Raw genomic sequence first — 10,249 nt, 5'->3', positions numbered from 1 at the left:
TGAGTTTCAGACGTGACTTCGTTATTTACGACAACGCCCTGTAACGGGGTTATCTGAGCCCGGCCTGCCCAGCCTCTCTGTCCCCGGCTCCCCGGGTGCAGGCCGATGCCTGGGGTGCCTTCAGCCGTGCTCAGCGCCACCTGTGCAGCCCGCGGGCTTTCCGAGCAACCGCAGCCCCTCCGGCTGCCGCGTGGGGTCTGTGTGTGCCTGCCTTCCGTTCATCCAGAGACGGAGCTGGTGGGGTCTCGCCAGCCGGCACTGGTGCTTCCCCCAGGGGATCTCGGAGGGGACCAGGGGAGCCCCCGTGGCCACTGTCCCCGTGTCCCTGCCTTGAAGACAGACTCTGTAGACAGCTGAAGCCTTTCCCACCTTTGGGTCAGATGGTCCTGAGCTGATGTGCATGAAGGGCCTTGTTTCTTAGGTGCTGTGCTGAGCCCTCCTCTCCGGAACCAGCTTTCCCTGCAAGACCTGGGAGGGGAAAGTCAGAGCTGCCGGACTCCCAGCCGGACGCGACTCTTCCCAGAAGGGGGGCCGGCCAGGGGAGGGGGGGGTGTTTCCCACTGGCGGAGCTGCAGAGGGGAAGGTGGGGGACTCCTGATGCCCCCAGTCTGCCGCGCCCTGGGACAGGGCAGAAAGGCCCCTCATGGTCCCAAGCTGTTCCGGGTCCTAACCGCTGGGGTAGGTCACCAGGCCTCGGGGGTGTGGCTGTGGGTGGATGAACGGGGTGACGGGCTCGACGGCCCCTGACCACCGCTCGGAGGCTGTAAGCCCGGGACCCTGAGCCGGCAGAGTTGGTGTCAGCTGTGGCCAACTTCTCGCTGTGTCCTCCCTCGCGGGCGCATGAGGGGCTCTGGGGTCCCTCCCATGAGGCTCCACCCCACGACCTACTCTTCTCCCCAAGGCCCCTCGTCCTAACGCCTTTCCTTCGGGGTCACCTCTAGGCCGGCACGTTCTCCTGCACGCTGGCCCTTGATACTTTGAGTGACCGCGTCCAGGGTCACTCAGTGTCTGAAAGCTGGGTGTCCACGGGGGTGGGCGCCTGCCTCTTGCTGAGCTCCCCGGGGCCCGGCCCCTCCCGGCGCCCTTGCCCTGGTCTTCCCTGGGTGTCCTCGGCTCTGCCTCCGAGGCCTGCTTCCCAGCAGGGTGTGGCCGGCCTCACCTGTGTCCTGCAGGGCGCGGGCTGTCCCCCAGCTGCTGCGCCCACCCTGGCATGACCGCGGGCCAGGCTCTGCGTCCCTCCCGGGCGGAGGGAGTCAGCGCCGCCTTCTTGGGAGCAGGAAGCCGCAGCTGCTCAACAGCTGCACAAAACGTTGGAAATTTAGGACAAAAGAGGAAGGAGATGGGAGCATCCGATTTAAGCTGAGGGGAGGCACGCAGAAGCCAAAACGGTGCTGCCCTAATTCACGCGCGCGGAGAGCGGAGAGCCACGGGGCCGCCGCCGCTGCACCAAAATACTCACCCCGTTTCCTTCTGTGTAAGGGATCCGAACTCGCCTCCGAGGACTCACAGATGTCCCTGGGCCCCGTGGGGCGCGGCCTCAGATGGCCCCGGAGCGCAGCAGTCCCCCTCGGGCCGCCGGGTCCCCGGCCTCGGGCCCGCTGAGGTGGCCCTGAGCTCACAAGGCCCCGGGCCAGGCAGCCCAGCAGACGGGCCCCGGCGGGCTCCGCACTCCTGCTGCCCGCAGTGCCCTGCCAAGGCCGCCTTCCCGGGTCCCCGCCCTGCCTGGCGGTGTGCCCCTGTCACCTGGAGGTCAGCTCTGCAGCGTCTTGGCTGCCTTCCCGGTTGCAGAAGGTGGCCTGGCAGAACCAGAGGCTGGGGGCGTGGGGGGCCCGGTGAGCCCAGCAGTTTCCAGCTGCCACCTGAAGACCCACCCTCGGCGGCGCCACGGGGCCCAGGGGTGGCGAGCCCCAGCGCCGGGCTGCCAGTCCCCTTCCAGCCTGGAGCGGACGCCAGCTAAGCCCCTGCTGGAAAAGGAAAAGGCAGACGGGCTAAGCAACCCACGACCCCCACCCCCAGGAAGGTTAGGAACCTGGTTCTCATTGTGATCGGTTACAGACGGGCTCCATCCGACCAGAGAGAGCCTGCTGTGCCCAGGGTTTGGGGGAGGTGGGTTCCATGGTCTAGGGTATTCAACCCGGTGGTCCGTCCAGGCCGGCAGCGACATGCCCCCGGGAAGCCCCTTCCCTGGGCGGCTTGTAGGTGGTCAGGGAAGGGGTCTGAACCTGCTCACATGCCTGCCTGGAGCCAGGTACCCCCCAGCCCAGGAGGAGCCCGCACTGGGGTGGGGCGGGGCGGGGTGCGTGGGGAGGGCAGGTTCCGCCACTGGCAGGGGGGTGTTGGGGGCGGGGGACGGTGGGGCCAGGGCTGCACGCCCTTAAGCAGCTTCCCTCTTTCTGTGCTTGGGGAGAGCTCTCCATCTGGCTCCGGCCTCCCTGGTGCGTGGAGCTCACTCTCAAATAAATAAACTCAAAAAGAAGAAGGCACCTGGACCCGGCAGACGCAGGGCTGCAGCATTTCCCGCGGGGCCGGGGCTCCAGCTGCCGCGGGGACTTGTCCACTAGCACAGAGGCTACGCCTGAGCTGAGGCCACGCAGGGTGACCAGAGGCCCCCTCTGGCCTTGCCCCGGGCGGACCGCCTCACTTGGGCAGCCTGAATCTGAGCCACCAGCTCCTCACTCAGAATTTTCCAGGACAAGACAGGTGACCAGGACAGTGGCCATGGCCAGCAGCTGTGTGGACCGGGCAGGGCTGGATTCGGCCTCCCCCTTCGGCCGAAGTCACCACCCAGTGCAGACGGCCAGGTCCTCGAGGGCAGGGGCTGCCCTCCGGCCTGTCGCTCTTGGCTTATTTCCCTGGGGAAGCCCAGACCATGGCCGTGTGAGGGGGCCCCATGTGGCCACACAGGCCAGGGCAGAGGGACGGCGCACATCCCTTCTCCCCCTCCCGGGGGGGGGGGTGAGGCCATGAGCAGGAGGCCGCCCTGGGACTGGGGGGCAGGGGTGATGGCCACACAGACTGACTTCAGGAGCTCGTCCCCGTCAATGCCTCGCTCAGGCCGTGGGCTCCTCCTGCACCCCCCCCCCTGGAGCCCGGGAGAGTCTCCGTGAGGGGTCACCTGGGTCAGGGCTTGGGGAGTAGAGGCCTGGGGCCTCCTCTGTGCTGCCCGTCGGAGCAGAGAGCGGACCCATGACCCTTTGCCGGAGGACTCGGGTGTCCCGTGAGTGAGAATGGCAGTGGAGGGGAAGGAGTGGGGACCACAGCTGGGGTGCCCCACAGCCTGCCTCCTCGCCCCACGCTCCACGCCACCCCCGGGGGCCTCTGTCCGGGGGTCAGGCCGTGCCTGCAGGGGGCCCAGACCTTGGCAGGGGTGTGCTCGGCACCGATGTGTCCGTCAAGGCCCCTGGGTACTGGCTCCCAGCCGTCGGGCTGTGGGGAGCCCCACGTGAGGATTGAGGTGAAGCCACGAGAGGCGCCCCTGCATCAGGGGACTTAGGCCTCACGCCCCCGCAGACAAGGTGAAGCGGCCCTTGGAGAGGGGGCCGGGGCGTGCAGGGGAGGGTCCAGCAGTGGGGGAGGTCAAGAGAGCAGAGCGGGTGTGTCCCCTCCTACCCCGGAGGGGAGGGCTCTGCTGGCGGACACCCCTGGGCTTGCTGCTCAGACCCCAGCACCTCTGGCTGAATGGCTTCAGTCTTAACGGCGCCCCCAGACCACCAAGCGCCCCATTTCCCTCGCAGGCCCAGACCCTCGGGCTGCCTGGCAGTGGCGGAAGCTCCCGGGAATGGGCCGCACGTGTGGAGTGGGGCACGGCGCTCCTCCTGGGACTGTGCTCCCTGGGGTCTGGGCTTGGAGCCTTCACCCCTGGCCCTGTCCATCCGTGAGGGCTCCGGGCCCACAGCCGGCAGTCGGCAGGGCCTGACAGTGGTTCCCATGGACCCCAGCGCACCTCAGATCCGCCACATGGCGGGTGGGGGGGTGGCCCAGCGCAATGCAGAGTCTGGCTCAGTAGGGCTGGGCACAGGAGGAGGGGCGGCCAGCAGGGGAGGACCAACCGCAGCGTGACTCCGGAAGTCACCAGGTGTTCGGAGAAGGAGGGCGGTCTGCCCGTGCGGCCCGAAGCTGGAAGTTGGCTGGCTGTGGGGCGGCGGTGGGGACGGGTGGCGGCAGGGACGCTGCACCTCCACACACGAACCCCTGGCCACATCTGGTCTGACTCCCGGGCCTTGGGACTCCAGCAGGAAGTGCCCAGAGGCTCACGCAGCCCACACGGGAGGCCACGTACCCCCAAACTGCCCCCCCAGCAGGCCTCCGGCCCTGCTCCCTCCCTCTGCTCCGTCTCCTGCTGTCCTCGCCCACTCAGCCCTCCCTGGACCCCAGGGGAGTCCCCAGTGGGTGCCTTAGAACCCAGCGGCCAGGAGACCTCTCCATGTGGCCCCCTCCCCCGCAGCCCCAGCCCCCCTCCCCCAGGCCCCCCCACCGCACCGTCTCCAGCAGTGTGACTCCTTAGGTATTTCCCGTAGGAGGAATCTGAACACCGTTCTGCTGTAAGAAAGACCACATCTGGTGGCTGCACCGAAGGACACGGCTTGTTCTCGCCCCCTGGCCGCCGGCAGCAGTGCCCCGAACGTGGGGTACAGATAACTCTTCGAGTGCACGGCACTTTCTAGCTTCGTGTTTAACTGACTGTCCCCCCACCGCCCTGCCCATGGCTCGGACGGAAGCCCCAGGACCCTCGCCCTGGAGCACCTGGTCCGCCAGCACATCCAGGGCCGAGCGCCAGGCCTGGCGCACGGCTGTGCTCAGGGACCACCTGGTCTTCCTGCTCTGGGGGCAGCCGAGCACCCCCCTCCCACCACGGCCAGCAGCCTGGCCGGCAACCCTCCGGGGCTGCCGGAGCTCGGCAGTGGTGTCTCGGCATCTGCCCGTGCGTAAGCACACCCCTTCCTACGCTGTCTTGAGCAGGCCCAACGCTCTGAGGGCCAGCTGGGGGGGCGGGCTGGCCTCCCCGAGGACCGGAGGAGAGCACCTGCAGGGCCATCCAGTTAGAGTCACCTGCCCCCACAGAGTGGAGGGTCCCAGGCAGGGGGTTGCAGGTGCAAAGCCTGCGGTAGTGGGCACAGGGGGTCAGCCAGCACAGGTGACGGCCCGCGGGCTGCAAGGAGAGTGTGGGTGGGTGGCAGGAGCACCAAGGCTGGGGGGTGGGCAGAGGCTGGCGGCTCAGGCCTGGTGGGAGCTCACTGAGCACCCTGGCCAGCCCTTCTCTCCTGTTGCCCCCCCCCCCCAGGCCGCTTGTCACACTCGTCCCCAGCTCCTGTGTCTGCAGGGCCACCAGACTCTTCCATCAGAAACGGGGAAGTTAAAAGTTCCTCTCATAGTGTCCGGCGGCAGAGATCCCCTGCAGGGGAGCATGGACCGGCCTGGGGGCTGGAACCCCGGACTCTGTTCCAGGTTCGCTGCAGAACAAGCCCGGTCCCCGTTTCAGTGTGGGGGCAACGCCTCCTGACGTGGACCCGGTGGTGGGCGAGGGGTGCCGGGCAGCGAGAGCCAGGAGCTGCTGCCACCCACACGCCACCCTGGGCTTCTGACTGAGCACAGTAATGACCCCCAAAAAGAGGCGGCCGTGACCATGTGTGCCCTTGTGTGCAAGGCCTGTGTAAGTGCCCCGCAGCCCAGCGGTCCCTGAGGGAGTGGAGGGACCCTGGGGTGCAGGGGCTGCTGTCGCCTGGGAATCTTCAGAATAACCGTGGTCAGGACAGAAATGCCAGGGGGACTGGGAGGCTATGTGACAGGCCAGGCTGGCCTGCCTCCAGGGAAATCTGGCTGCCTGCCCCTTTCCTCTGAGGGTCTGGGGGAGGGGCAGGGCCCTTGAGACTCACAACCTGCTAGCACCTTCCATTGTCCTTCCCTCCTGCAAGAATGCACAGAATGCTTCCCCTCCCCGCCCCCCCCTCCCCCGCCCCCATCTCCAGGAGCTCCGCCAGGAACCAAAGTGAGATGGCTTCCTGGGGAGGAGCATGGGCTGTGCTAAAGGTTGGCCACTGCCGCCCAGACATCCTGTGTTGGGCTTTGGCAAGAGGGTGGGTTGGGTCCGTGGGGTCCCTGCCTGGTGTCCTGTGCCTTGTTGCTCAGGGCAGCCAGGAGGCGTGGACAGCTGTCCCCTCAGTCCCGTGGACGCTGCCTCCCCTCAAAGGCTCCGCAGCGCCACCCCGGGGTCTTGGGCAGGCTTCCAGGAGGGGTGCGGCCTGCAGCATCAGTTTGGAGTGTTTAATATTAAATGAGGTGGTGGCCTCGATTGGGATCCCAAACTGGGGCTGGGATCTGCGGGCTCAGCCCGGGGCCCCCCTCCAGCACTGGCTGCGAGGGGGCACCCGGGCTGTTGGGCCACCCTGCACCGCCTCGTGGGCACAGAGCAGGGTCGTGGGCGGCTAGCGTGTGGCCTCAGAGGAGGTGGTCTGGCCCGGGGTTTACCCCGGGCAGGGTGGAAACGGAACCTCGCTGCTTTTCAGGCAGCTGCCCGGGGTCAGGGATTGGGTCTTCCCTGACTTTGCCCGGCTGGCACGCCGGGGTTTCGGGCACTCCCGGGAAAGCCCACCGGGCAGTTTCTGAGGGAGGGTCAGGGGCCTGCGGTCAGTCTTTTCCTCCGGGTCCCAGTAAACTCTTTAGACGATAAAAGAGGCTTCGTCCAGAGAGGATGCAAACACCACGGCACCAAAGGGCTTTCGGTGTCCTTGCTTCCCCGCTGACAGGCAGGAGTGGGGGACGGACACCCTCCCTCCGCGCTCCCTCGACGGGCCTGGCTGGGGCTCCGCTCTCACCCCGCACAGGCCGACGGGACCCTGCAGGCATCTGGGGGTCGGGGGGAAGGTGCTGCTTTCCTGCCCCGCCACTTAGGGGGTTGTTCTCACGTCAGCAGTCGGGGCCAAGGGTCTGACCCCAAGATCCCCTGCCTGCTGCTTTCCTTCCTGCTGACTGGGGACTCCTGACACCCCATGGGCAGGAAGGAGGCTCCCAGACTCAGGCAGGTGGGCAGGGGGCTCTGGCCCTTCATCAGCGGGGGCACAGCACCCCTTAGGCTCCCACCCCCTGCAGATAGGTATGGTCATCTGACCTGTGCCAGGCACCTCATTGGCCCCAGGGGCAGGCTGGTGGGCAAGATGGGGAGCCCGTACCCATGGGGGCAGGGGCGAAGGGCTGTGAATGTCAGGAGTGGATTCTCATGAGCATCAGGGTTGGGTCAGGGAGAGCTGGCCGGCAGTGGTCCATCTGGCTCGTCTACATGGGAGCGTCGGGAAGGCCCAGGCTCCAGGTGTGACTGGCAGAAACCCGAAGGAAGTGAGCAGTCTTGGAGACATGGGGGTGGGGTGGGGGTGGAGAAGGTACAGGTACTGGGAACAGCAGGTGCAGAGTCCCTGGGGCAGAAGGAAGCCAGCAGTTGGAGGGCCCATGCGGAAACCACTGGCTGGAGTGGGGTCAGGATGCGGAGCTGCGTGGGGACCAGGCAGGGGTGAATGTGGGGTGGGGACCCAGGTCATGGCCATCGCAAAGACGTGCTCAAGTTCGGTGTGGGAGGGAGATGGGGGCACTCCGAGACCCGAGCAGAGGGGTGGTGTGATGTGACATGTTCAGAGCCATCTGTGTGCTGCTGTGTGGTGACAGACCCAGGCAGGGGCACCGGGAGGTGGGGACACAGGGAGTCCAGCTGTAAGGCCGCTGCAAGGAGAAGGGAGATGGACCAGGAAGGCAGCGGGGAGCGTGTGGGTTCAAGAAAGATGACGCGGGGCCTGAGCCGCCCAAAGGCTGAGCTGACGTTCCCCAAAGCAGGGGCGGCAGGGGCAGGTCTGGGGCACCAGGAGCAGCTCTGTGTGGCCATGTCTTGGTGACACAGCCATCAGCCACCCACACCGGTGGGAGTCGGGGAGGCAGCCAGCAGAGCACTGAGTTCGGTGCGCTGGGTGGGCCTTAGTCCTCGTGGAGACAGGCCTCGGATGGAGGAGGCCAGCGGCTCCCAGACCCGGTGCAGCAGCGTGTGCAGACCTGACCGCTGCATTGGGCCTGAAGCCCCTTGGTTCGGAGGCCCGGGAAAAACAGTGGAGGAGCAGAGTTTGGGGGGTGTGGCCAGGGGAGCCCAGGGAGAAGGGGGCTCCCCCAGCCCTCCTCGACGGAGCACCCCCAGCAGGTTTTCACAGAGCACACAGCCACCTGCGGGAAGGCAGCAGCACCTGGTGCCAAGGATAACTGCCGTCCAGCAAGGACAGACAGGTGGCCAGGCACTGGTTCTCGGCCTTGCTCCCACATGCACCCGGACCCCCGCTCCTGAGACCCCACCTCCGTGGCTCGTCAGTTTGCAGACTCATCTCTCGTGACTCCCCTCTCCCCCACAGGCTGATGCTCTCTGCCCCGGCTGCAGGGCCAGATGCCAGGCCAGGCTGTCCTGCGTGGGGAAGCCCCTTGCTGGCATCTCAGAGGGGCCGCGGTGCTAATCAGATCCCTCAAGAGGGGGCTGTGGCCACCGGGCCGGCATATCAGCCAGCAGCAGGCTGGCTGTCCACACGTCTGACTCACAACGGTCAAACAGAGGCAGGAGGTGCACAGGCCCACGCCGGGCTGGGTTCAAGTCTGCCCCGCCTGCCGGGAGCCCTGGCCTAGTGAGCGTGCCCCAGGCTGGCTGCGGCTCCTTCCCGAGCTGCGTTATTCCCCTTAGCAGAACAGGGGTAGAAGGAGAGCCAACCTCACAGGACCATCGGAGCGTAGTAAGCACGCACGGGACACGCACAGAGCACGCATGGGACACAGCACGCACAGGACATGCAAAGAACACGCACAGGACACCCACAGAGCACGCAGACGGCACAGAACATACACAGGACACGCACAGGACACGGGACACGTACAGAGCACAAGGCGCAGGCCTGGAAGCCAGCAGGCCGTCAGTGTCAGCGTGTAGATGTGCGTGTGCAGTGTGCTCACACCCAGAAGCACAGAGACTGTAGCAAATCCTGTCACTTACCTTCGGGAACAGGTTTCTGGTCATCTGTTGTCTTTTAAAAACTTTCAATGTTTTCCAAATGTTCTCCATTAAAGAAGAAAGACTTTCTTTGACATTTAGAAAACAGAGTGAACTTGCAAATACAGGAGCCAGCTCCCCAGGGAAGCAGGCTCCCTGCAGGCCAGTGCACACCACCCGTGCCCCTGGCAAGGGAGGCGGTCACCCTCTAGACCCTCCCGGGGTCCTTATCCACGCAGTGACCCCGGTCCTGGCCGTGAGAGGACCTCAGGACCTGGTGGATGGCTTCTTGTGGTCTGGCCCTGGGGCTGGTAGTGCTCAGACACTGCTCACGTGTGGCTCTGTAGAAGCCAGAATTTCTCAGAGGCCGGAAGGTATCTGCCCGGCCGAGATCCCCAGCACGTAGGAGCAGGTGGGGTCCCGAGGCCCCCAGCCTCCGCCTCTGCCCCCCCCACACCCTACAGCCTTCTGTGGGCATCTAGGCCCAGCAGGCAGCCTGTGGTGACAGTTCACCTCCTGGGCTACGTGGCCACGTGCCCAGCCACAAGACTGTGTCTGTAGTGGGTAGAGGCCCCTTGGACGTGCCAGACTGCCCCTCGGGCTTGGAAATGGCAGTAGGCTGGACGGGTCTGGGGGTGAGGGGACTGGGGCCCTGTTTAGGTCTGAGTGCGGTTCTGGGGATGTCCCAGAGAGTCACTTAGAGTCACTCCCAGCCTCCCAGAGGGCAGGGGAGAGCTGGTTTCGGGGGGGGGGGTTCTGTGCAGACTTTCAAGTTGGGGTTGGGGGTCAGTGGATGATCATAGTGAAGGACCTAGCTTGTGCTTGGGGACAGAATTTCTCCGACCAGCTTCTGACCATTGTCCTAGGAATGACCTTGGCTAACTGTCTTGCAGGGCTTTAGCCCCGGCCTCTTACCCTTAGGGGGACCAGAACATTCTCTGGGAGGGTGAGTGCTCATCTTGTTCTTCACATGAACCCCCCTCCTCCCAGTGACCCTATGCTCAAGATCACTGGTTTGGTACCACCCCCATTTCCCATGAGGGCCCTTGTGGGCCGGAGAGAGCCAGGCTGTCTCTGACCCTCTAGGGCCACCGTGGCCTGTCCTGACCCCAGACTCCAGATTGAGAAGGGGGCCTTTGTGGGGTCCTGCAGGTATGTGGCTTGTTTTACTTAAAGGCACACCTTGGTCCACAGGAGCGTGGCCTGGGGTAAACCTGCAGCCGTGGGTTGTGGGGGGAGGCAGCGGCG

The 10,249-nt window shown here is 65.8% G+C and overlaps 1 long non-coding RNA gene across 1 annotated transcript; it reads right to left on the bottom strand.

The window, feature by feature from the left end:
- On the bottom strand, nucleotides 1–1,656 carry LOC115276694. Its single transcript, XR_003902050.1, has 3 exons — nucleotides 1,460–1,656; nucleotides 1,160–1,298; nucleotides 1–468 (listed from the first exon to the last, which is right to left on the bottom strand). It is a non-coding gene; the product is annotated as an uncharacterized LOC115276694 (long non-coding RNA).
- Between the last annotated feature and the right edge of the window lie 8,593 nt (nucleotides 1,657–10,249).

Source organism: Suricata suricatta, chromosome 13, assembly GCF_006229205.1.
Source record: "Suricata suricatta isolate VVHF042 chromosome 13, meerkat_22Aug2017_6uvM2_HiC, whole genome shotgun sequence".
In the NCBI taxonomy this organism is placed as follows: Eukaryota; Metazoa; Chordata; class Mammalia; order Carnivora; family Herpestidae; genus Suricata; species Suricata suricatta.
The sequence above is the reverse complement of the archived record's forward strand: the minus strand, read 5'-3'. Positions and strand labels throughout refer to the sequence as shown.